This window comes from Cervus canadensis, chromosome 21 (assembly GCF_019320065.1).
Source record: "Cervus canadensis isolate Bull #8, Minnesota chromosome 21, ASM1932006v1, whole genome shotgun sequence".
Classification (NCBI taxonomy): domain Eukaryota; kingdom Metazoa; phylum Chordata; class Mammalia; order Artiodactyla; family Cervidae; genus Cervus; species Cervus canadensis.
In genome coordinates, this window is record NC_057406.1 from 58,531,143 (window position 1) to 58,557,241 (window position 26,099).

Genomic DNA, 26,099 nt, shown 5'->3' on the forward strand with positions numbered 1-26,099 from the left:
ACTAGATTTTTTTTTAATATTTTTTACTTTATTTAATTGGATAATTACTTTACAATACTGTGATGGTTTTTGCCATATATCAATATGAATTCGTTGTAGGCATACACGTGTCCCCTCCATCCTGAACCCCCCTCCCACCTCTCTCTCGACTCTATCCCTCTAGGTTGTTCCAGAGCACCGGCTTTGGGTGCCCTGCTTCAAGCATCAAACTCACACTGGTTATCTATTTTACGTGAGGTAATGTATATGTTTCAATGCTGTTCTCTCAAATCATCCCACCCTCTCCTTCTCCCACCAGTCCAAAAGTCTGTTCTTTACACCTGTGTCTCCTTTGTTCCCTGTAAATAGGATTGTCAGTACCATCTTTTTAGATTCCATATATATGTGTTAATATACAGTATTTGTCTTTCTCTTTCTGGCTTACTTCACTCTGTATAATAGACTAGGGGTTCATCCACCTCATTAGAACTGACTCAAATGCATTCCTTTTTGTAGCTGAGTAATATTCTGTTGAGCACTGTTACATTAGCTTTCAACTGTCGATATACTTAACTGTTTCCTGTGCCTGAGCTAGGAGCTGCCGGAGAGCAGATAGGAAATATGCCCTAAATGTCTCTGTGGACCCAGAACTGACACAAGGCTTGACGTAAAATGGTCTTTAGTGGATGCTTGAACAAGACTCAGAGAGCATCCATTTCCTTATCCATAAAATGGGTGTAATCACAGGGCCTTGCCTGCAGGACTGCTGGGGAGAACATAGGAGAAGTGCGCCTGTAAGTGTATTATAAACTGCTAAGCAGTGTGTACTTAACAACAGAGCATTATCGATGATGATCGTATCCATTTTCCTCACCTTCAACCTCCTACACCACATTCTCCAGAAAACTGAGGTCCCTAAGAAGATGGAAGGCCTGTCAGCTGAGCTCTGAATTCTCTCCTCATCTACTAGCCTGGATGCCTTCCTACTTCAGGAAGCCCTCCTTCTTACTGTCCAACCTAACCCTTCCTCTGTCTCCTAGAACCTACACCCTGGTGGTATTTTAGAAAAATATTTTATCTATTTTGTCTGAGTATTAAAATAGTATTACGGTTGGTGTACATGCGTGCTAAGTTGCTTCAGTTGTGTCCAACTCTTTGCGACCCTATGTACAGACTATAACCTGCCAGGCTCCTCTGTCCATGGGATTTCCCAGACAAGAATACTGGAGTGGATTGCCATTTCCTCCTCCAGGGGATCTTCCCAACCCAGGGATTGAACTCTTACATCTCCTGCAATGACAGGCACGTTCATTACCACTGGCACCATCCAGGAAGCCAGCCCATGGTTGGTAGAGAAAATACTAAAAAATAAATCAAAAGTATCTACAACCTTACAAACTCACTATAGCAACTATTAACAAATCTTATTTCCTTCAAATCTTTCTACACACACATATTTAAAATAAAATTGACAGATCAACATGTATATGGTCATCTGATTTATTACAAAGGTGCCACTGTAAATAAGGGGAAAAGATGGTCTTTTCTTCATTTTATTTATTCTGTTTTTTTGTTTTGTTTTGTTTTCTCCAACCAGAAATAGAACCCACACCCTCAGGATTGGGAGCACAGAGTTTCAACCACTGGACCACCAGGGCAGTCCCAAAGATGATCTTTTTAATAAATGGTGCTAGATCAACTGCCTGTCTACACGTTGAAATAGATTTTTTTTCTCCTTCTCTTATACCATTGAGAGGAAAAGCTTAGGTCTAAGACCTAAATCTGAGACCTAAATGTAAAAATTAAACAGTGAAACTTCTAGAAGAAAGTTCCTCATGACTTTGAAGTAGGCTAAAAAAATTTTAAGACACAAAAAGTATAAATGATAGGAAAAGATTGTTAAAGTGAACTTCGTTAAAATAAAGAACTTTCATCCATTAAAAGATACATTTAAGAGAGTGAAAAATCAGACCATAGACTGGGAGAAAATATTTACAATACGTATATACAAAGCAAGGGTGTTATCCAGAATTTATTGAGAACATCTATGTTAAGAAAAAGACAGACAACCCAACTTTTTTTTTCTGTTTTAATGGGCAGACTTGAATGAGTACTACATAAGACAGGATAACTAACCAGGAAGCAAATTGAAAAGGTGCTAACCCTCATTAGTTATCACAAAATGCAAGCTGAAACCACAATGAGTTAGCACCACTCCAGCTAGAATGGATGAAATTAACATATCATGTGTTGGCGAAGATGGGACTTCCTGAATCTCTCATAAATTGCTGATGGGAATGTAAGTTTCTATAACCACTTTGGGAAAGTGTTTGGCTGTATTTTCTAAAATTGAATATACTTGTATAGGCGTTTGCCTGGTGGCTCAGATGGTAAAGAATCTTCCTGCAATGCAGGAGAGCCGGGTTCGATCCCTGGGTTGGGCAGATCCCCCTGGAGAAGGGAATCGCAACCCATTCCAATATTCTTTCCTGGAGAATTCCATGGACAGAGGAACCTTGCGGGCTACACTCTACGGGATCACGAAAAGTCAGACCCGACTGAGCGACTAACACACTCTACCTATATAACCTGTGATCCACAATTCCACTCTTAACTACATACCCAACAGAAGTGAGTACTCACACCTGACAAAGACATGTACAAAAATGTTCATAGCAGCTTAACATGGCCAAGAACCAGGAAGAGAAAAGCCTACCAACAGTACAAAGGATAAACTGAGAATGTTCATACAGTGGACTACTATACAGAAATAAAAAGAAACAAATTAGTATTATGTGTGAAAAAACACAGTGACTTGGATATCCATGAACTGAGTGGATGAACAGAACTGTGGTATGTTCCTACAACGGCATGTTACTCAGCAACAAAAAGGAATGACACATTAACCCATGCTACAACATAGATAAACCTTAACAACATCATGCTAAGCAAAAGAAGCCAGTCCAAAAGACCACATAGTGTACAATTTCATGTGTATGAAATGTCTAGAATAGGCAAATCTTTAGAGATAGGAGATAGATTAGTGGTTGCCACAGGTTGGGGAAAGGAAACAATAGAAATTTACTGCTAATGGGTACGATGAGGTTTATGTGGGTTTTTGTTTTTTTTTTTTTTGAGACAATTAAAATATTCTGAAATAAGATAGTGGGGGTGGTTGCACAACTCTCTGATACACTAAATTGAGAAATTAGACAAATTGCGAAAGTAGCATGGAAACATGTATGTCACCATAGGTAAAATGGGTAGCCAGTGGAAATTTGCTGTATGATGCAGGGAGCTCAGTCAGGCGCTCTGTGACAAACTAGAGATGTGGGGTGGGGTGGGAGGTGGGAGGGAGGCTCAAGAGGGAGGGGACATATGTATACCTATGATTGATTCATGTTGATGTATGGCAGAGACCAACACAGTATTGTAAAGCAATTATCCTCCAACTAAAAATAAATTTTAAAAAAAGGAAAAAAACAACTGAATTTTTTACTTTAAGAGTGTGAACTTTATGGTATATAACTCATACCTCAAGCTGTTATTATTTTTTTTAATGAATGACTTTCACAGGCATACTGCTAAGTGAGAGTTTAGACACACACTCACACAAGTAGATATTGTATGATTCCATTTTTGTGAAGTTCTATAACAGGCAAAATCAAACTCTAGTAAAATAAGCCAGAATAGAGGTTTTTCTTTGAAGAGAGTTAGTGAATAGGAGAGGAACCAAAGGAAACTTCTGGAATACTGGAATGTTCTGTGTCTCAATCTGGTTGGTGGTTCCAACTGGGTTTCCACATGTAAAATTCATTGATTTGTACACTTAAGACTTGTGTGCTGTACTGATCCTAAATTTGTACTTCAATAAAAAAGGAAGATAATAAAGTAAAATTGAAGCAAACTATAAACAATGGGCAAAGATGGATAAAAGGTATATGGGAGTCCTTTGTCCTAGTCCTACAATTTTCTTTAAGTTTGTGACTATATCAAATTAAAAGTTTCAAATAACGTGAAAGTGAAAGGCACTCATCTCCGACTCTTTGTGACTCCATAGACCTTACAGTCCATGGAATTCTCCAGGCCAGAACACTGGAGTGGGTAGCCTTTCCCTTCTCCAGGGGATCTTCCTAACCCAGGGATTGAATCCAGGTCTCCCACATTGCAGGTGGATTCTTTACCAGCTGAGCCACAAGGGAAGCCCAAGAATACTGGAGTGGGTAGCCTATCCTTTCTCCAGTGGATCTTCCTGACCCAGGAATCAAATCAGGGTCTCCTGCATTGCAGGTGGATTCTTTACCAACTGAGCTATTAGGGAAGCCCTGATAACATATAACATAAATAACATATATATGTTATTTATATTAACAATAACAACTGATAACAAATAACATAAAGACATACAATTCAAGTCATACTGTATACATAGTTCATGTTCCTGCTAATTCTTTTTCTCTTCAACATCTTGGCAGCTCATCTGCCTGTAACCATACTTGGGGATTTCTCTGTCTTAAAAACAAGCCAGAAAAAGGATTACTATCCAAAATATTCAAAGAATTTCTTAAAGCTCAACAAGAAGAAAACAAACCACATGATTAAAAAAAAAAAAAAGGACAAAAAAAACCTTAACAGGAAAATGATACACAGAGGGCAAATAAGCATATGAAAAGATGTTCAACATCATATATCATGAGAAAAAAGCAAATGGAAACAATGAGCCTCCACTACATACCTGTTAGAATGGCCAGAATCTGGAACACTGAGAACACCAAATGCAGGTGAGGATCTGGAGCAACTGGAACTCTTATTGATTGCTGGTGGGCATGCAAAGTCACTTTGGAAGCCAGTGTCGTGGTTTCTAACAAAACTAAACACACTCTTACCATATCATCCAGCAATTCTTCTCGGTGTTTATACAGAGGAGTTGAAAACATGTACACCTGCAAACCTGCACATAGATGTTTCCAGTTGCTTTATTCATAATTGCCCAAACCTGGAAGCAACCAAGATGTCCTTCTGTGGGCAAATGGATAAACAAACTGCTCCACATCCTGACAATGAAATATTAGTGCTAAAAAAATATGAACTCTGGAGATATGAAAAGATATGGAGGAAGCTTAAAAATATTATTAAATGAAAGCCTCAATATGAAAAAAACTGCCTGTTATATGATTCCAACTATATGACATTCTGAAAAAAGGCAAAACTATGGAGAAAAAAGATGAGTAGTTTTTGAGGGGTTGTAGAAGGGGGAGGGGAGAAGGAAATGGCAACCCACTCCAGTATTCTTGCCTGGAGAATCCCAGGGACAGGGGAGCCTGGTGGGCTGCCGTCTATGGGGTCGCACAGAGTCGGACACGACTGAAGCGACTTAGCAGCAGCAGCAGCAGCAGAAGGGGGAAGACCAAACACAGAGAGTTTTTAAAGCAGTGAAAATATTCTAGTGACCTCTCTGATGGTTCAGTGGTTGAGAATCCACCTTCCGATGCAGGGAACTGGGGTTCAAACCTGGTGAGGGAACTAAGATTTCATATGCCCCGAGGCAACTAAGTCCATGCACCATCATTAGAGAGACCTTCCTGCTGCAGCTACTGAGCCCACATGCTCTAGAGTCCTTGCTCCACAATAAGAGAAGCCCACAGGCCACAACTAGAGAAAGTCCATGAGCCACAAGGAAGACCCAACACAGCCAAAAAAATTTAAATTTAAAAAATTTTTAATTTAAAAAAACACTCTCAAAAAAAAAACTCTCATGAGTGATGTATTCCATGTTCTCCCCTACATCTCATCAGCAGGTTTATCCAGAAAGAGAGCCTTAACTCACAGCATCTGCATCAGGCCCTCAGATACCTCACACTGCCCTCACTCACCCTCTCTCTGAATCTGCTCTTCCGATGTCCACAAGCCCGAAGCCTCACTGAGGTCTTGCCTTCCTAGGTGGCATTTGAAACTGTTCAACATCCCCTCCTCCCAACACAGACTTTCTAGAAACTCCCGAGAAGGGTTGGTTGCTTACCCTGTTCTCCCTTCCATGATTGCTTCCTAGTCCAGGGTGGACCCGCAGCTGGAATGCACCGGTTTGGGCTATAACTGTTTGTGGAAGGTGGTGTTTCTTTCAGCTGGCTGGCACCTGGTTTATATTGATCCTGCAGTATTTTTAATAGCACTTCTGCCAGAGGCTCCCATTTACTGAGTGATTACCATGTGGCAGGCATGGTGCCAAGTGCTTTGGTTAAACATCATCTCATTTAATCCTCACAAGGACACTAGGAGGTTAGAGATGGACATTGTCCCCATTTTACAGATGAGGAAACAGAGGCTCAGAGAACTTAGGTTGACTTGGTAAGTTCACACAGTGCTGGGGCCAGAGTTCAGCCCATGTTGGTGGAGCTTCAGAGCCCAGGTGCTACATAGTACTACACAGAGGTGTATTTTCAGCTCTCTTCTCTCCTCTCCTCCCTCCTAGATCTGGCTTCTAACCTACTCCCCCGCTTTCAAATATTATATTCATATGTGGTGGTTTAGTTGCTAAATCATCCCTGACTGTTGCAACCTCATAGACTGTAGCTTGCCAGGCTCCTCTGTCCAGGGGATTCTCCAGGCAAAAATACTGGAGTATATTCATGTGAGTGACTTTCAAATCCATATCTTCAACCCCAGCCTTTTCCTGATGTTCAGTCTCTCTTTTTTTTTCAATTTGTTTATTGTGGTTAAAATACATACATAACATAATACGTGCCGTCTTAATCATGCTTGAGTGTATGCTTCAGTGGCATTAAGGACACGTATTGTTGTGCAACAGTCACCACTGTCCCGCTCCAAAATCCTTTTCATCTTGCAAAGCTGAAACTCTATACCCACTCAACAAACAATACCTCCCCATCCTCCTTTCCTGCTCCACCCCACCTCCTGGAAAACCACAGGTCCACTTTCTGTCTCTATGAGTTTGACTATTTTAGGTCCTTCTCTCATGTAAGTGGACTCAAACAGCATTTGCCTTTTTGTGACTGGCTTATTCACTTAGCATAAAGTCCTGAACTTTCATCCATGTTGTAGCACGCATCAGAATTTCCTTCTTAATGCTGAATAATATTCTGCTGTATGTACATACCACATTTTGCTTATTCTTTCATCCATTGTTGAATATTTGGGTTGCTTCCACAGTTATTGTGTCTAATACTGCTATGAACATAGATGCACAAACATCTCTTCTGTTTTCAATTTTGGGGAGTATATGCTCAGAGTATAATCACTGGATCATAAAAGGTAATTCTATCTTTGATTTTTTAGGAATATCATATTGTTTCACAGCAGCTGTATTTCACCTTCTTACCAACAGTGTGCAAGGTTTCCAGTTTTGTCCACATCCCTTCTTCTGTTTATTTATCATAATAAAAAATATTGTTAACAAAGAAGATACATACAACAGGAAAATAGGTGAAAAGCTTTTGGTTTTGGATAGTAGCCATTTTAATGGATATAAAGTGATATCTCATTGTGGTTTTGATTTGCATTTCCGTGATGATTAGTGATGTCGAGGTTCTTTTCATGCACGTATCAGCCATTTGTTTGTCTTCTTTGGATAAATGTCTATTTAAGTCCTTTGCCCATTTTGGAATCATATTGTTTGGGAATTTTTGTTGATGAACTTCAGGAGTTCCCTGTATATTCTGGATATTAACCCCTTATCAGATGTATGATTTGCAAGTACTTCCCTCTAGTCTCTGGGTTATTATTTTACCCTGTTGATATTGTTTTCTGATGCATAAAATTTTTTTCATGAAGTGCAATTTGCCTATTTTTTTTCTTTTGTTGCATGTGCCCTTCAGTCTTTTTTTTTAATCCATATAATATTTTATGCTAAAATAATACATCTTAGACTAAACAGAATATCTTTGGAAGGATATACAAGAAGTAAGTTAACACTAGCTATTCTTAGAAGAACTGGGTGATGGGGAAATAAGAGTGGGAGAATTTTCACTGAAAAAAAAACCTTTCTCTCTCTTAAATTTATATTCATATAAATACATTACCTATTTAAATAAAAATCAAATTTAAATATAAAAATATATGCTACAAATTAAAATATAGATATAAAATAATACATTCTCATTTTTTTAACCTAGAAAAAAAAATTAAGCATTAAAAAAAAACTTGTAAATCACCTGCAGTTATATTACCCAAGATTCTCAGTGCGTTTCCCTATTGTCTAATGATTTGGTTCTTGCCAAACCAGTCTGCAAGCCTGACTCCCAACTCTGCTCACATTCCCAGCTTCTCAATGCCAGCCAGACTCAACCCAGAGGCCCCCCCTTACTCCTCTGTCCTTTTTCTCCCCTGACTCCAAGGAGACTCCACTCCTCACTTCCCTCACCCTCACAACCTCCTCACCCAGCCTTCCTTTCCTTCTCCTCAGCATCTCCTTACACTCTGGCACTTTCCCTCCCCTCCTCCTCTCCAGACCATGACCTGAGCTTCCCAGCAGGGCCCTCCCCCACCACCTCTTCCCACTTCCACTGGTACTTTCCCCATCCCAAGATCAGTGTCCTGAAGCCCAGCTTGTTGTTGTTGTTTATTTGGTAAGTTGTGTCCGATTCTTTGAGACCCCATGGACTGTAGCTTACCAGGCTTCTCTGTCCGTGTGATTTCCCAGGCAAGAATACTGGAGTGGGTTGCCATTTCCTTCTCCAGGGGATCTTCCCAACTGAGAGAATGAACCCATGTCTCCTGCTTAGCAGGTGAATTCTTTACCAATGAGCCACCAGTGAATCCCAGCTTAGCACAAACTTACTTTCACGTGCCAGGTGTGGAGTTATGCACTTGGCACATTGCCTTATCTCAGTCTTTTGATGTGGGTACTATTATTCTCCCCCATCTCACAGATGAGGAAACTGAGGCTCAGGGGAGTTAAATAAGTTGCCCAAGATAAGACTAGATTTCTCTGATCATGATAACAACATTATGATTATCATTTGTTCATTACTCTCAACAACCCAATTGTCATTGTCATTACTTTTTTTGAAGCACGGAACATTAAGTAACTTGATAAAGGTTATTCAGCTAGTAGGTAGAAAGGCTAAGATTTGAACCTATATATTGGGAAGATCCCCTGGAGAAGGAAATGGCAACCCACTCCAGTATTCTTGCCTGGGAAATTCCGTGGACAAGAGGAGCCTGGTGGGCTAAAGTCCATGGGGTCACAAAGAGTCGGACAGAACAAAGCATGCACGCAGTTCTATCACTTATGCTCATTGCACAAAATCCAAAACCTCTCACCTTGATGCTCTGCCATTCGTAGACACTACCCTGGACCTTAAAGAGCCTGGAGTACATCTTGCTCTTCTGCCAAAAATCACTTCAGCACTTTCCTTGTGAAGCCCAAACTCCTAGCCTGGTATCCTGAAAAGTAGACATGTTAGTCTGTCAGTCATGTCCAACTCTTTGCAGCCCATGGAATGTAGCCTACCAGGCTCCTCTGTCCATGGAATTTCCCAGGCAAGAATACTGGAGTGGGTAGCCACTCCCTTCTCCAGGGGATCTTCCCAACCCAAGGATCAAACTTGGGTATCCTGCATTATAGGCAGATTCTTTACTATCTGAGCCAACGGGGAAGCCTGGCATCCTGGGCTGCAGGCAATTATCTCTAATTACTTGATAAGACCTATCACCCCCTGGCCTTCTGCAGGGACTTATAACAGAAGCAGCAGCTGACTGAACCTGCCCATTCTCCGAATCCATCACGGTCACACCACTGCTTTCGTACTTTCTCCAACAGTTCTGCCCACTGGCCCCTGCCCATCCATCCAGACCCCAGCCCCCCTCTAGAAAACAACCTCTCCGTCTGCCTCACCTATAGGCTCCTCTGAGGGCACTTCTTCCTCTCTGTCATGTGCCTGTCTTTTGCTGCCTAGATCACAGTTCAGACTCTGCCACCTACTGTGCCTCAGTATCCTTGTTTGGAAAATGAGGAGGGTGATAGTCCTTTCATCATCATCAGGTTGTTGTGAGGATGAAATGACATCATCCATGTCAAATACCACCAAGAGCCAGCACAGAGTAAGGGCCAAAGAGCGTTTGCTGGGATTTGGCGTTGGACAGTCTGAAGTCTCTGCTCTGATGATGCCTTCACAGGTGCTAACAGAATAACCTAGTGAGGGCTGCAAAGAATAAATGCTGTGGGGATGCTGTGGGTACAGAAGGGGGGTGGGCATTTAGGGGAAAGGGGAGGAGAAGCTTATTCCAGACCAGACAGTGGGGTACGAGGTCCAGTGAGGAGAAGACAGACTGCAGGACTCAGCAGCTCGCTGTTCAGGTGGGAAGCATCAAGGAGGCAGGAGGGGTAGGAAGGGACAAGGACCTGCCACAGAAACTGGGGCCCTCGGACCAACAGCATGGCGGCACCAGCCTCACCTGGGAGCTGGTTGGAAATGCTGGGTCTTAGGATCCAGCCCAGACCCACAGAATCGAAATCTGCTTGTTAACAAGCCCCCATTGTCAAGTGGGGCAAACCCTGGCCTTAATCTGGTGTCCTGCAGTCCTGCTAAGGAGCTTTCACACCATTGCACGCTGGAATTCCGGGGGAGGTTTTCCTTAACTCAGCATCTCAGGCAGCGGGTCCTGAGTACCCTTACTTTATAAATGTGTTGTTCATTCAACAAATGATTACTGGGCACAGGACCATGCCTTCTCTTTCCCTGGAATGGCACACAGGGCCTCTCTTTTAGCATGCACTCAACAAACATCATCCCCTGAAGAAGGAAATGGCAACCCACTTCCGTATTCTTGCCTGGGAAGTCTCAGGGACAGAGGAGCCTGGCAGGCTACAGTTCCTGGGGTTGCAAAGAATCAGACACGACTGAGCAACTGACCACAACACACATCATGCCAGTCATCCAGGCCTGGGCTCCCTTGCCCAGTGTACATTTTCTGTCTAGGGCCACCCAGGTCTCCCTGGCATCTACCTTCCTCTTGAGCCTGTGAGTGGGCTGACGCCTTAGATCCTCCCCCTCTGGTATGGAGACCCTCCCTCGTGCTTCCATAACACCCTGAGCTTGTTTCTGTCATAGCATCCCTGTGCTGTCAGCCTGCCTGCCTCCACTCATGGGGCCAGGAGCCGCCCATGCACAGATCAGTGCTCTGTTTGTGCCTGCATCCCCAGGACCTGGCATGGTTAAGTGTAGAGTGAATGAACAAACAAATAATCTAATAAAAATTAAAAGAGACACACTACTATATAGGTGTAAATAGCCAACAAGGACCTACTGTATAGAACAGAGTACCTTATTCAATATCTTGTAATAACCTATAATGGAAAAGAATCTGAACAAGAATATATATATATATGTATAACTGAATCACTTTTCTGTATACCTGAAACTAACACAACATTGTAATCAACTATATTTCAATAAAAAAAAGAAAAAGAACAGATGTGAAAGCATGACACCAATCCAATGCTAGATAATACAGTTATTCATTTGTGTTTGTCCCAGGGTGCTTTTCCACAGATGGGTGCTACAGAATAAATAACTATGCTTTCTGTTTTTCTTAAGAGCTTTCCTGAGATATAATTCACATACCTTTCACCCATGTAAAGTGTACAGTTCAGTGGTTTTGAATCTATTCACAGTTATGCAACCATCAACACTATTTAATTGGAGAACATTTTTCATCACTCCAAAGAAACCCCATATCTGTTAGCAGTCACTCCCCGTTTCCCCCCAACTTCCTCCTCCTGCCTGAGGCAACCACCAGTCTACTGCCTGTCTCTAGAGATGTGCCTTTTATGGACATTTCATGTAAACAGAATATACAATATGCAGTCCTCTGCATCTGGTTTCTTTCACCAATCGTGAGTGTTCCAGATCCATTTATGCGGTACTTGTATTAGTAATTCATTCCCTCTATCGCTGAGTGATCATCCCTTGTATAGGCTTCCCTGGTGGCTCAGATGGTAAAGAATCCACCTGCAAGGCAGGAGACCTGGGTTCGATCCCTGGGTTGGGAAGACCCCCTGGAGGAGGGCATGGCAACCCACTCCAGTACTCTTGCCTGGAGAATCCCCATGGACAGAGGAGGCTGGTGGGCTACAGCCCATGGGGTTGCAAAGAGTTGGACACAATAGCTGACTAAGCACAGCACAGCATCCCCTTGTATGGATATACCATATTCTGTGTATCCACTCATCAGATGACGATAATCAGCTTTCCTGCAAGTTTATAACATTTAGTTTTTGCGATTGCATTCTCATCCCACCCCACTACATCTTGACAGTTACTGTTTGAGGAAGGTTGTGTTTACCCCAGGTAGTTCAGTGGTAAAGAATCCATCTGCCAATGCAGGAAACACAAGAGTCTCGAGTTCAATCACCGGATTGGGAAGATCGCCTGACGTAGGAAATGGCAACCCACTCCTGGTGGGCTATAGTCCATGGGGTCACAAAGAGTCGGATACAACTGAGCATGCAAGCGCTGAGGCAAACTGAGGCTAGAATGAGCAGGTATGACCTGCCAGAGATCACAGGCTATGAAAAGGCATAGTCATAATCTGAAGCCCTTTCCTCTGTGCTGTTCTGCCCCCTGCCCAGCCCATTTTCTGTCACAAGTCCCTTTTCCCTTTATATTAATGACTCGGCTCCTCATGGTGTCCACTGTGCCCCAGGCTACTGTGCCTTGGATACACAGAGGTTGGATGTGTGCTCAAAGAGGGTGTTAAGTCTGTATCTGATCTGGATTTATAAGCCAAAGCTTTGCCGTCCTTCCAGCCTCTGTGTAGACGGGCTGCTTCTGGGTCCTGGGTGTGGGGGTGGGGGTAGCCCAGAGGAGACCGAGTTTCAGGAGGACATGACCCCACCATCCATGACCCCCCTGCAGAAAGAGGCGTCCCCAACCTGTTCCAGTGCCACCCAGATCTTCCTGTGGCCTCTTCCTTCTGCCTGCCGTACCCCTTCCTCTCTAACCACAGAGAACATTAACACACCTCTTGGTAACACTGGTCACAATTCTTTATTTGTCTGCTCCTCCAAACCTGGGAGCGCAGATCTGAAAATCACCTTAGTGTCACAGCAGCTGATACTTACTAGGATCTGGGTCAATGTTGGTGGAATGAATGGGTCTTCCTTTTTTGTTTTTTTTTTTTGGCTGCTCTGGGTCTTCTTTGCGGCACAAGGGATTTCTCTAGTTGCAGCAGTGAGTGGGGGCTACTTTCCATTGCTGTGTTCGGGCTTCTCATTGCAGTGGCTTCTCTTGTTGTGGAACAGGGCATTCGAGTTTCAGTAGTTGCAGCACGCAGTTTCCATAGTTTCAACTTGAGGGTTCTAGAGTGTGGGCCCAGTGTGGCACATGGGCTTAGTTGCTCTGCGGCAGGGGGTTCTTCTCGGACCAGGGATTGAACCTGTGTCCCCTGCCTCAGCAGGTGGATTCTTATCCACTGCACCACCAGGGAAGTCCTGATCTTCCCTGTTTTAATAATGGTGCCTATTGGGGATTCTGGGCAGTTCAGTGATGAGGACTCAGCACTTTCACTGCTGAGGGCCGTTTCAATCCCTGGTCAGGGAACTAAGATTCTGCAAGTCATGTGGCATAGCTAATAAAAAGTGAATTACTTAATTCAAAAAATAGTGTCTATCATCTATTGCATGCTGACCATAAGACGTTTATCCTGACAACAACCCTCGGATATGGCGTCTTCTCTCCTTTTCACAGAGGAAGTGGGGACTCAGAAAGGTAAAGTTTACAAGCCCAAGGCCTCATAGACAATAAGAGACAAAGCAGGGGTTTAAATCTACACCTATTTGTCTTGCAGTATGCTGCTTTTACCACCAGTGGACCCCTCTTACAGCAAGTGTGAATTTAGAATCAGGACTTTGGAAGTGGATAATATATATTAAAAAAAGAGGGAGACAAATTTCAACATGAATCAACTATACCTCAATTAAAAAATAAAATATGCATCACATTAAAAAATAAATAAGTAAATAAAGCACAAGGTTGCCCATAGCTTCTCAAACTCTTGCCTGTGATCTCTACTATTAGATCTCACTTCTGGTCTCAAGAGAGAAAAACAGCTCAGAGAGGTTAAGTGACTTCCAAAAACACACAGCTCAGTAGGAAGACCAGCCTTCAAGGCCAAGCCTGCTTGTTTCCAAGGGCAAACTTGCGTCAGCACAGCACAACTGCTGGGTGTTTATTCCACACCGCATTGCCCAAGTGAGTCTCAGTTTCCATTGAGAAGCTTTACAAGGAAATAAGGAAATGCAAATATTGGAGAAATTGTACCCTGATGTCTCCCTGGTGGGACTATAAAATGGTGCAGCCACTTTGGAAAACAGCATGGCAAGTGCCTCAAAGTACTAATCATGGAGTTACCAGCTGACCTAGAAATTCCACCTCTAAGTATCCACCTAAGAGAAATGAAACAACTGTACACAAAAATGTGTACAGGAAATGTGTATGCATGTTCATAGCAGCATGATACATAATAGCCAAGAAAAGGAAGCAATTCAAATGTCCATGAACTGATAAACAGATAAACAAAATGTGGCATTCTGTATAATGGCCTGTTATTTGACAGTAAAGAGAAATGAAGTTCTGATACGCGGTACAACATGGATGAACCCTGGAAACTTAATGCTCAGTGAAAGAAGCCAAACACAAAAGGTTACATATTGTATGATTCCATTTCTATGAAATGTCCAGAATAGGCAAATCTATGGAGTGGGAAAATAGATTAGTGGTTGCCGGGGGCTGAGGGGAGGAGGGAAAGGGGCGTGACTACTCATGGGTACGGGATTTCTTTGGGGATGACGAAAATGTTCTGGAATTGGTGGTGGTTGCCCAACGCTGTGACTACACTAAAAACCACTGAATTGTATACTTTAAAAGGGCGAATTTTATGGTACGTGAATTACATACCTATAAAGTTATAAAAGGAGAAAAAAAATGGTCTCTGCCTTTTCCAAGTTTCACGGAAATAGGTATTTGAAGGTGCCCTGGTCCCACATCCACGCTGTACAGAGCACGGCCTCTGCTCCCTGGCCCAGTATAGCACCCACCGCCAAGTGTGTCCTGTTTGACTTGGTGTGAGGGTGTCTCTGAGCTTCTCTTCCCTTTGAAAGTGCGCTCTTAACATTGGGCCTTCTCTCTGTGGCAAAAGACTTTACAGTCGTAACAGATCCCTTGCTGGGAGGTCAGGCCACGTGGTGTGAAGTCCAAGATGGAAAAGCCGTGGCAGCTGTCCAGCCCAGCCAGGTAGTGATGGAGTCAAGTGATGTCATAGGATGTCAGTGATTTGGAGCCAATGATTTGACCTCCAGGGTGAAGCGGCTGGGATATAAAGGCTGGCATCCTGGATCTGGCACCTGAATGCCTGGGTTTGAATCTCAGCTCCATCACCTGCTAGCTGGGTGGTCTACAGCTGTCTCTTAACCACCTGGAGCCAACATTCACTCACCTAAAAGGATGAGGGGGATGATCTCTAGCTCCAAGGATGCTGAGAGGACCCTGGCTGCTCAAAGTATAAGTCTACTGAACCCAACAGTTTCACTATCCCCTGGGAATTTATTAGAAATGCAGAAGTTCAGGCCCCACCCCGACCTGCTGGATCAGAATCTGCATCCCACCTATGGGATTCAGATACATGGTAAAATCTGAGAAGCACTGGGGAGAATTAAATGAGATTATGCACGTAAAAACTTGCCACAGTGCCTGGCACCCCATAGGTGCCACACACATGAATTTTGGTGTTTTATTGTTACTTAGAAAGAGGGCTGAACTGGTCCCAGCTCTGCCACCACCTCACTGTGTGATCTTAAACTAGTCCCTTGACTATGCTGGGGGCTTGCTCCCATTTATCTAACAAAACTTTATGTGGCTCATCTGATAAAAATGTGTGAGAACCCGCTTTACAAATGCAAAAGGCCTAAGTGTGGACATGGTTCTCTTGGCCAAAGTGGAGAGAGAGTGACTGGCAAGATTCTGGAGATAAGATAGGGTTTGAAGTAGTGGAGAGGCATCAGGGTTTAAAGACCCTGGCAAGCAGAGAAGAGTGATTGAGGAAGCACTGCTCTTGCCCAAGAGAAGCCCCTGCACCTCAAAGACATTTAACCAAAGGAAATGGAGAAAAAAACCACAAAGTGCTTGGGTAAGATAGGGAGGTGCCAGCGAAGGACTGTGCAGTGGAGGCTTACAGCTGGTGCCTCCTCGTAAACAGAGGGCAAAGGTTCGAGCTACTAGAAGCACCCGTGCAGGGGGCAGATGGCAGTGTCTGGATTTAAGGTGGCCTCCAAGGGGCTGGAAATTCCTCCTCTGCTTGTAGTCCCTCCATTGGTGGCATCCCATGGCCTTTAGGACAGTAACCGCTGATGTTTATATGTCCTAGACATTTTCTGAGAACATTTTGTATATTCCCTCCCATGATGCTCTCAAGAGCCCTCTGAGATGGGTCTCTTTAGATTCCCCCCATTACAAATGAGGCCACTGAAGAACAGAGAGGTTGAATGACTTGCTCAGTATCACAGAGCTAATAAGTGATGGGGTCAGGCTTCCAGCCCAGGACATCTGACTCTAGGGTCCTAATTCTTAGTAACCCTTCTCCTGACCCTGTTTTAAAAACTGATTTTATTTCTTAGAGCATCACTAAGTTCATAGAAAAGCCAAGGGGAAGGTACAGAGATTTCCCATATACCCTTTGCCCCCACATATGCAGAGCCTCCCCATTATCGACATCCCCCATGAGACTTATTGAGATATTGTGGTTTATAAGAAACATGAATTTGGTCATTCAGATAATCAAAATATACTTTTCATGTATATATTTGGCCTTCATCCACAGCTCCTGACTCACAACTCTTAAAACCCTTGGAATTTCCTAAGAGAGCAGAAAAGTTTTGTCATAACTTCTGGACTCCACTTAAGGATGGGACTGGTTGGAACTTCCCTGGTGTTCCAGTAGCTAAGACTCCACGCTCCCAATGCAAGGGGCCTGTGTTTGACTGCTGGTCAGGGAGGTAGAGCCCATGTGCCACAACTAAAAATTGAAGATTATAAAAGGATGGGACCAGCTGTCAGTGGAGTGAACCTTGTAATTAGAGGGGAGGGAGAGGGACTACAGGCGGAACCAAGCCAGTGAGTTAATCAAGCAAGCTTCTGCAAGGAAGCCTCCATAAAAACCCTAAAGAACAGGGTTCAGAGAGCTTCCAGGTTGGGAAACACGTGGAGGGTGGTGTGCTCAGAGAAAGCATGGGAGTAACACTCCCTTCCCCATATCCAGCCCTATGCATCTCTTCCATCTGGCCATTCCTGACTTACATCCTTTTATAACAAATCAGTGATCTAGTGAGTAAATGTGTTTCCTGAGTTTGAAATTAATTGAACCTAAGGAGGGGGTCATTGGAACCTCCAGTCTAGGATGACCAACTAGCTAGTCAGAAGCACAGGCAGCAACCTGGAGTTGTGACTGGCGTCCAGAGTTAGGGAAGGGGATAGTTGTGTAAGACTGAACCCTTAACTTGTGGGATCTGATGCTGTCTCCAGGTAGATAGTGCCAGAATTGGGTTGAATTGTAGGGTATCCAGCTGGTATCCAAGGCAGTGCTTATTGATGTGGGGAAACACACATACACACACAGAGGAATTGGTGACTTGAACCCTATTTATTAGTGGTACACTGGTTACAACTGATGAACCCACACTGATACCTTCTAATCACCCAAAATCCATACTTCACTCTTAAACACTCGGGGTTCAGTCTTGCTCTTGTACACTCTGTGGGTTCGGACAAATGTGTAATGACATGTATCCTTCATTATAGTATCCTGCAGTTTTGTCACTGCCCAAAAACTCCCTTGTGCTCCACCAATTCATCCCTCTCTCCCCCTATTTTACCCAGGTCCCAGCAACCACTGATCTTTTTACTGTCTCCATAGTTTTGCCTTTTTCAGAATGTTATATAGCTGGAGGTATACAGAATGTAGCCTTTTCAGATTGGGTTCTTTTACTTAGTAATAATGCATTTAATGTTCCTACATGTCTTCCCATGTCTTGAGAGCTCATTTCATTCTGGCACTGAATAATATTCCATGGTCTGGAGGTTTATTTATCTGTTCACCTGTTGAAGGATGTCATGATTGCTTCCAAGTTTTGGAAATTATGAATAAAGCTGCAGTAAACATCTATGAGCAGATTTTTCTGTAAAAATAATTTTCACTTATATTGATTTTGGGGACAGTGGTTAGAGGCTGGACTGAGAGTCCCCAACAGAGGGACCAGGCTGGGTATGGTCTTCTAGGACCTTCATCATCATCACCATCATGAAGCTATAATAAGAACTAGGAATCCAGGACTTCTCTGGTGTATAAGAATCTGCCTGTCAAGGCAGGGGACATGGGTTTTGATCCCTGGTCCAGGAAGATTCCACATGCCATGGAGCAACTAAAACCTGGGGGCCACAACTACTGAGCCCACGCGCCTAGAGCCTCTGCTCTGCAGTGAGAGAAGCCACCAAAATAAGAGAAGCCCGCACTCCACAACAAAGACTAGTCCCCACTTACTGCAACTAGAAAAAGCCCATGCACAGCAATGAAGACCCAGTGCAACCAATACATGGAAAAAAAAAAAAAATATATATATATATATATACACACACACACGTGTGTGTGTGTGTGTGTGTTTATAAAGAACTGTGAATCTTCTGAATCCAGCAGTGTTGTTGTTAGCATCTGTCCACCATGGAATTCCCAGGAGCCAGGGTCACTGAGCAGTTTCAGGTGTGCTGCTTAACTCAGTCCCACAGCAACCCTGCATGGAGCAAATCCTACATTTCAGATGCCTGTGTTTTGCACAAGGTTGAGTTTTTATTTTTTACCCCCAGCCCACTATAAGAAATATATTTTATAATACAAACAGCCTCAAATAAATGAAACAAGTGTCCCCCCAATACTCTAGTATCTTCTAATCTTTTTCATTTTTGAAAATACTAGTCATGACACTGACTTCATGACACATTTGTGGAATTCTATTTATGCTGCAGATTCTGGCAAATTACTGAACCTCTGCAAGCCACCTGGCATACCTCAAAATGTTGTTGTGAGTAGTAAATGAGGTAAGGTATGTGAACAGTTTAACATAGGACCTAGTTTATGGGTTAGGAAGGAAGAAATGGAAGACTATAATACAAGATGGATGGATGTTATCACTTTACTGATAGGATAGAAAGTGAGGCTTAAGGAGATTAAGTGGTTACTAAGGTCTCACAGACAAGAGCCAAAACCCAGACTGAACTCAGAATCAGGCTCTTTTTTCTGCAATTCTAAGCTGCCTTCCTAGAGAAGCTTAACTTGCTGGGTGTGGCTTCCAAAGGTTGTACTACTGGTTACAGCTCAGTCACCTGGGTAGAGGCCCAGTTCACCTCTCCTGGAGGATATACGAAGTTGCTCCGACTCTCTCCTGAGCTCATGACTGTCTTCTCTCCCCCTGCCCCATCGTCCAGTTTAATATCCATTTGCTGGGCACTGATTGGTCACATGGCCATTCCCTCTCTCAGCCTGGAACACTTCCGATACTGCCCTCCCTACCTCATTCAAGTCACCCCTAATATGTCACCTCCATACTATTATCCCTAAACCCCTAATCTGAATGAGAACAAACACCCCCTCTCCAGGACCGCCCCTTTCTCCTGCTTTAGCTTCTTTCATGAGTGTGTTTTGGCCTGACAAGTTATACGTTATCTTGGTTTATCCATTAACTCTTGTCTTCACTAAGGCTTCCCTGGTAGCTCAGATGGTAAAGCGTCCACCTACAATGTGGGAGACCCGGGTTCGATCCGTGGGTCAGGAAGATCCCCTGGAGAAGGAAATAGCAACCCACTCCAGTATTCATGCCTGGAAAATCCTATGGACCAAGGAGCCTGCGGGGCTACAGTCCATGGGGTCACAAAGAGTCAGACACAACTGAGCAATTTCACTTTCACTTTTGTCTTCGCTAAAACATAAACTCCAGGAGAGTAGGAACTATTAGAGTTGAATCTCTGATCTGTCCCTAGTGCCTAGAACAGTAAGTGGCACAGAGGAGGTACTCAGTAAATGTTTGTCGATTCAGTCAATGACTTTGGACTCAGACTGCAGAGCTGGGCTTATAAACCAATGCAGACCATAGCGAGCCGTTTTGGTGGACATTCTAACAAATGGACTCAGACATGCACAAAGGGAGCTCCCTGGAAGCACAAAGGAGGCAAGGATCAATTCTGATTTTGGATCAGGGAGGAGGAGGTCTCTGAGTGATCCCTGAAGCTGGGTGCAACTGCAAAGATGGAGACAGCATCCCAAGAGCAAAGACGCAGGGGCGGAAAGGTGGGTCGGCACATAGAACAATCCACGGGGCCTGTAGGTTTGGGCTCAGGATTGATGGGCAGGTAGGAAGATAGCTAGGGTGGGTTGCTCAGGGAGTTGAATGCCAGGTGAAGACGTTTGGAGTTTTCAAGTCTCTGACAGTGTCTTAAAGTGATCCATCCATCTATTATCTTTATTTATATCCATCTAGATATATCTGATTCCTATCTATCTGCACACACATATTTGGAACACATATGTGGAACACATGCTGCTGCTGCTGCTAAGTCACTTCAGTCACGTCTGACTCTGTGCGACCCCATAGACAGCAGCCCACCAGGCTCCCCCGTCCCTGGGATTCTCCAGGCAAGAACACTGGAGTGGGTTGCCATTTCCTCCTCCAATGAAAGAAAGTGAAAAGTGAAAGTGAAGCCGCTCAGTCCTGTCCGACTCTTAGCGACCCACCCCATGGACTGCAGCCCACCAGGCTCCTCCGTCCATGGGATTTCCTAGGCAAGAGTACTGGAGTGGGTTGCCATTGCCTTCTCCCTTACACATGCTGTAGGAGCCTATTAAAATATACACGTAAAATAAAAATTAAATATAAAATTAAAATTATATACATACTGCACATACAAAAAAATCACACATATACATACTTGCACACATGTGTGTGTATGCATAATTTTTAGTTTTATATTTAATTTTTATTAAATATATGTATATGTGTTTTAATAGGCTCCCAAGATTCACAGTTTGGGCATAGAAGGTTTTGCGATGAAACTCTCCCTCCCGCTTCTGTCCTCCCCTAATGTTACTGTATTGTGTGTCTTGCCCCAGCAGATTCACATTTACTGCAAGGCCACACTAGCAGAGCGGCTGTAAATCGGGTGCAGGCGTTCTCACCTCTGACCCACAAACAGGGCGTGCCCTCTCTCACCGCTGCCGGGTGGATCTTCCACTGGCTCCGGACCGGAAATCCTGCGCGCTCCACCCTCTGTCAGGTAGATGGATTGAGTCCGCCCACTTCTGTCACATGAACCAATCGAGCACGTTTATGCAAATTGAGATCCATTCCCTGCCCCCGCAAGACAACCGACGGTTGCGGAGGTGCAACAGGCCCACCAGGTTCCTGTTCTGACCGAGCTCAGAGAAGTGTGTAAAATTTCTGCCAAGGGCAAAAACCACTTGGAAACTTCGGGAGCTGGAGACATGGGGCATAAATGGAATGCCGCGGTAAGACCAATGGCACTGAATCACAGAAACTGAGGCTTGAAGGCTTGCTGGAGGTCATTTTGTCTGACTTCTGGACTGACTTTCTGCCTCACTCCGCGTGATTCCTGTCAGGTGCTCACAGGCGCTGGTGAAATCACTACCTGCAGACATGACCCAGCTGACGAGAAAGAGCACGTCCCAGATCTGGCTATTCAGTTCAATTCAATTCAGGGGCTCAGTCGTGTCCGACTCTGTGACCCTGTGGACTGCTGCACGCCAGGCTTCCCTGTCCATCACCAACTCCCAGAGCTTGCTCAAACTCATGTCCTTCGTGTCAGTGATGCCATTCAACCATCTCATCCTCTGTCGTCCCCTTCTCCTCCTGACTTCAATCTTCCCCAGCATCAGGGTCTTTTGCAATGAGTCACTTCGCATCAGGTGACCAAAGTATTGGAGTTTCAGCTTCAGCATCAGTCCTTCCAATGAACACCCAGGACTGATCTCCTTTAGGATGGACTGGTTGGATCTCCTTGTAGTCCAAGGGACTCTCAAGAGTCTTCTCCAACACCACAGTTCAAAAGCATCAATTCTTTGGCACTCAGCTTTCTTCACAGTCCAATTCTCACATCCATACATGACCACTGGAAAAACCATAGCTTTGACTAGACGGACCTTTGTTGGCAAAGTAATGTCTTTGCTTTTTATGCTGTCTAGGTTGGTCATAGCTTTTCTTCCAAGGAGCAAGCGTCTTTTAATTTCATGACTGCAATCACCATCTGCAGATTTTGGAGACCCAAATATAAAGATACAGGAAAAAGCCCTGTGGAGAATCAGAAGTGATCTCAAATACTGCTGTTGTATCTTTGCTGTGTGACTGTGGCACTCCGCCTCAACTCTCTGAGGCTCAGTTTCCACACCTGGAAATTGGGAGTAATAACACTACCCTCCTGGCTACTAACAACACTACCCTCCTTGATGTGAGGATTGATGGGCTAGTCAAATGGACAATGCAAGGCGTTTCCATCTCTGCAAGTCATAGTGCTTTATAATTTTAAAAGTATCAAAAAATTAAAAAAATTAAAAAAAAAAAAAAAAGTATCACTTTGGGGTTAGACAGACCAGGGTTTAAATTCTGGTTGTCCCAGTTGCTTGTGATACCTGCCTTAGGAAAGTCACTTTTACCTCTCTGACTCTCACTTTATTCAGTTTTAAAGTTAAAAATTTCATGGGCTGCTGACAGGATTAAATGAGTTAAGGTTTATAAGGCACTTGGCACAGGGCTGAACCACTTGTGGTGGCTAGAACCAAGGCACCTCCTGGATCCTCCGTTTCAGCATCTGTCTTCTGGGTGCAACCATCATGTTCCCCGTATGCCTCAAAGGATTGTTCTGAGGCTTAAATATCTTGTGACACAGTTTATAAACAGAAAAACATCACACCAATGTTAATTAGTGATACAGCAAGGCAGTCAGCACATTGGAAAAAAGCCTGACCTTGACCCTGGCTCTACCTTTCATTCTCTGTGTGTCCTTGGACAAGTGACTTCCCCTGTTGAAGGGTCATTTTCCTTGCCTGCAATAGACCATCTATATGGGCCATCTTGGACATTGGTAAGATGGACTATGGAAAGTGCCTACTAAAAAACTTGCACACAACAAATTTTAATAAACGGTTCCTATTATGACTAGCAAGTTTTTCTTTAAGTTTCCCTAATTCTGTTTCTGGAACTGAGAGAAATAGGGTGAAAACACAACTTGTTTCTCACAGTACATTATTCTGTATCTTTTGACTTGTATTATGGGAATGTATCGGTTTTTTAATAAATAAAATTTAAATTTATAATATTATATATTATATATAATATATATATATACAATATATATAATATATAATATAAATTTAAATTTTCTTTAAATATAAAATTTTGTATTTTTATAAAATATAAAATTTATTTGTATATTATTGTATATATTATTATATATTATATTATATGTTATATATATTATTATATTTATAATATAATTCTATAATATACAATAACAAAACATAATAAACTAAAATTTAAAACTAAATTTTAATCTCATGGGTAGAGGCCTTGTCTGGGGTAAGAAGATACCCAAATGCAAAGTATAACCTGGTACCCACACATGCCAGAATGTACCATGGAAAGGCAGAGTCATGTTTTTTTTTCTAAGATCACAGGGAAAATTGCCAAATCCAACAAGGGGTCACCTCTGAAGGGACTGACCATCCATTGGTGTAAACATTCTCCAAGCCACTTGAAGTCATGTTCTATGGAAGGAAATGACCTCGATTTGCAAACCCTCAGGATGGATTTCCCTCTGCATCAGAGGTATTCAGGACTCTGGGTGACTCACTCCTCCCTGCTGGGCTTGCCCTCCAACCCCAATAAGGTTGAACACCTCATCTGGGAACAATAGCTCTCCCCTGACCCTAATGCCTTACATGGATATCAGCTAGCTCTGGGCCATCCACCCAGTCCACAGCCAGACTTCTCCAGTGTCCTAGGATGCCGCTGGCCTTGGACAGCCTCCCTGTCCCTTTCTCCCCTGGGGCCCTAGTCTGAACTGATCACCACTGTTGTTCACTGGAGTCTCCCATGCAGCTGAGAATGAAGGGCAGATAGAACATTACAAGCCAAGCCCACGTTTTCCGCTGTGTCCACCATCACGTCTTTGCTCTGTGTGGCAGTGACCTGGCAGTTTAGGTTCTGCTTCACAGATGATCAAGGCAGGCAGGAGAAAGACTGAGGTTTAGGGCCTGGGCTTTAACTGCCTCGTCCTGAATTTACATGTCACTTTCACACATCTCATTGGCCAGGACTAGTCACAGGTCCTGCCCTTTCACTTGGGGAATGACTGGAGTATTCAGGAAGCATTGCTGTGTCTGCTACATTCTTCATACTCAGTCTTCTGGCCAATAGTAATTGGCTCTAGACTCAGAGGACACTAGAATGGGAGAGACCTTGGGACTCATTTCATCCAGAAGCAAATCAGAATCCTTTGAGGTTTTTGTCCAAAATGCAGAATCCTTGGTCCTACTCCAGGCCTGCTGAATCAGAACAGTCTGGAGCCTGGGAACCCACACTGTTTTTCTTTTAAATTAATTTATTTTTGGCTGCGCTGGGTGTTTGTTGCTATGCACGGGCTTTTCTCTAGTTGTGAAGAGCAGGGACTACTTTCTAGTTGCGGTGCACTGGCTTCTCTTGTTGCAGAACATGGGCTCAGGAGTTGTGGTACACGAGCTTAGTTGCCCAGAGGCATGTGGAATCTTCCCAGATCAGAGATCCAACCCATGTCCCCTGCATTGGCAAGCAGATTCTTAACCACTAGGCCACCAGGCAAGTCCAGAATCTACATTTTTAAAAACTCACTGGGAGATTCCAGCAGTAATCAGCCTGAAGTCCACTGATGGAGTTAAACCCCCTTTTATAGATGAGGAAACTGAGGCTGGGAAGGACAGTGACTCTCCAGGCCACACAGGAAGTAAACGATCAATCTTAGACCAGAATCTAGGCTTCCTGGTCATTGCTTTTAGCACCTGTATTTGTAACCTGTGGTCTCTGCCTGCCCTGGCTTCTGATAACAGCATTTTAATTCTCTTTTATGGAGACAGGGTTCACAGTTGAAGTTCCCAGGGTTCAAGTGGGGCTGACCCACCCAAGCTTGGAATGGGTACGTGACACAGAACTAACCAATCAGAATCCCGGGGTATGTTCTGAGACAGTGTGAGATTAAGTTCAGAAAGTGGGAGGCAGCCTCAGGATGTTTGCTAGAACTATTTAGGGAAAGAAACTCTCTTTCCACTAAGGTTGTTCCCTGGTCTGCTGTGAGCCTGGAGCAGCTGGCTGTCTTTGCTGTTATGAAGGGACAGCGCCCGGAAATAAGCCCTGAACAGAGAAAAGCTGAGATAAGGGAAGGAGGAGGGACCTGATAGCATCCTCAGATGCCTGCATCCAGCTTTGGCTGGACTTTTCCCTGAGCCAGTAAATTCCATTTCAATTCCTGGAGTTTGAGGTTCTGCCCTTATAGATCCAAATAAATGACTGGAGACAGAGCCCTGCGGGCCAGAAGCACCACATCCAGTTGACAAGCATCTATTGAGGGACTTTGGGGAGCTTTGAATGTGAGGTACTGTCCCTGCCCCTCACAAACCAGGACACAGGACCAACACACGAGGCAGTTGGGGTGTCCAAGACAGTGAGGTGCCTAGACTGGCATCACAGACATCCAGGGTCTCATGTGATCTCCTCCCCAGGAGTTAAGCAAGGGAAGCATAATCATCTCGGAATGATGAGGAAACTGAGGCTCAGAGAGATGAAGTCACTTGCCCAAGGTCACATCAGATGTGGCAGAGCTGAAGCTTAGCCCAGGTGTTTCCACCTTTAGCCCAAGTGCTTGGTGCTCCACTGGGCTTCACTAGGCCTGGAATTACTTGCCAGTGTCATCTGAATGACTGCCATGAGCAAGACACTGTTGTGAGTACTTCCCATGTTTTGCTTATTCGGTCTGTACGACAAGGTACTGGTGAGTATGATGATGGTGATGATGACATTGTGC

General features: G+C 43.8%; 1 long non-coding RNA gene across 1 annotated transcript in view; it reads left to right on the forward strand.

Moving 5' to 3' along the window:
* Positions 1 to 5,866: 5,866 nt before the first annotated feature.
* LOC122423215 overlaps positions 5,867 to 26,099 on the forward strand; it is a 28,523-nt gene continuing 8,290 nt past the window's right edge. The window contains exons 1-2 of the long non-coding RNA XR_006264106.1: positions 5,867 to 5,878; positions 10,400 to 10,402. This is a non-coding gene — a long non-coding RNA (uncharacterized LOC122423215). The remainder of the gene's footprint in view (positions 5,879 to 10,399; positions 10,403 to 26,099) is intronic.